The sequence below is a fragment of the Hipposideros armiger genome, unplaced genomic scaffold (genome assembly GCF_001890085.2).
Source record: "Hipposideros armiger isolate ML-2016 unplaced genomic scaffold, ASM189008v1 scaffold_2, whole genome shotgun sequence".
Taxonomy (NCBI): Eukaryota; Metazoa; Chordata; class Mammalia; order Chiroptera; family Hipposideridae; genus Hipposideros; species Hipposideros armiger.
Window position 1 is genome coordinate 6,627,957 of NW_017731352.1, and position 1,786 is coordinate 6,629,742.

Genomic DNA, 1,786 nt, shown 5'->3' on the forward strand with positions numbered 1-1,786 from the left:
AAAACCCGGAGCTCGGAGTCAGAGCGACCCTCTGTGGCCGCGGGATGGGCATGCTCAGTAGACCCGCAGGTCTTGTTTTACTTGGAAGCGGGCCGCGGCCCCCGCCCCCTCCCACCCCGGACGGGCACCAGGACAAGCAGACATTTTAGTCTTCTGGGCAATCCGCTCTCTCTTTCGTGTCCTTCCCCCCTCTCTTCGTCCTCCCATTTCTCGCCCGTCGGTGTCCAGTAGGGCTGGTAGTGTAGCTCTCCCCGGAGTGGGGGTGGCGGGGTGGGATCCGACAAATCACTCACTCTTGCCCCGCCACCCGGGGCGTGCCTGGTGGGCTGATTTCGGGAGGACTGTGCTGTACCCTAAGGTGTATGCGGCCCGGCCCGCCGAAGCCCCTGACTACCGCGGCGCCCCTCCTCTCCGCCCCGCGAGGCTCGCGCAGCTGCGCGGGGGCCTGTCCTCATCTCACCCCCATTCTGCCCCTTTGGTATTTCTCAATGACCCGCGCTCGGAGGACACTTCCGACGGGGGAGGGAGCGGGTGTCATTAGCACTCGGTTTATCAGTTCCTTCCGGTCTGCCGGGAGCCCAGCCCTGCGCGCCTCGGGCGCTGTGGTGCCTTTATTATTTTGTTTAAATAAGCAGTCGTGTGTGCCCGTGTGTGCCAAGTGAGTTTGTAGCCCAGCTGTCTCCCCCCAAGACCCGCCGGCAGGAATGGAAACCCAAGCTCTCTCGTAATGCAGGGGATGATGCAAACTTAGAAACTGACCCGGCGCCCGGGAATGGTGCCCCCCCACACACACACACCCCCGCCCCGACACCCGGCGCGCGTCGTCCCAGTCCGGGCATGAATGGCTGCGTCTATTATAGATTGCATAATCTGCGCAGTATAAATAGCCGGCGGGCGGGCCGCTGACGCGCTGGCTTGTACCGTTATCATGCAACACTTCAGCCCTGATGCAGTTCACTCCCAGGTCATTTTCCCTTTCAGCTGCAATGCTGGGATTTTAAATAGCAGAGATGAAAGGCTCTTGTCCCTGCCTCCCTCCTCCCTTGAGTTTATATATTATGAATGAAACGCCAACCTCGCGGCTTCCTGAGGTGCTCCACTTCAGGTAGGAGAGAGGCTCAAAGTAAAGGCAACGGTCCACCAAAGCTTGTGTGTGTGCACGCGCTGGGGAGGGAGAGAAAGCAGAAAATGATTGACTGGGCTGGGAAACCTTGTCGAGAACATGTAACCGCTGAGGGTTTGCCTCTGGAGTTTCAGTTTGCAACTCTGCAAGCCTCAGTCAATTCAAGAATGGGTTATGCAAAGGGTCTTTTGACTGCGGCTGCTCTTTCTCCCACCGTGGGCCGCCGCCTCTGTACAAGTGCTGTTTCATTCCGAAGACCTGGTTCCCGTTTCTCTCTGAGGCAGCTAATATCTCCGACTCTAAGAGCCCTGGGAACCTTGGAGGTTGGGGAGAAAAACTAGTACGACCAGTTTAGCCATTCTCTCGTTCTAGAACTCTTCTTAGAAACCTCAGCTATGTCCAAAGGTAAGGAAGTCTAAAAACATTCTTTCCAACTGTATTTCACAAATGTGTGGTCCTTTTAAAAATGAAAGTATGTAGAGGATTTTTTTCCCCCTTCTCTCAAACACCAAGTTTCAACTTAATATCTCAGAATAAATTTACCAGCTCTTCACAAATGGATGAAAGGTGTGTGAAAGGCAATAGTGAGGCTCGTTATGGTTTAAATGGGCTGCCCATTCCTTCAATCTGCGTTTAAAGTGCCAGGTACTCTATGAGACAATG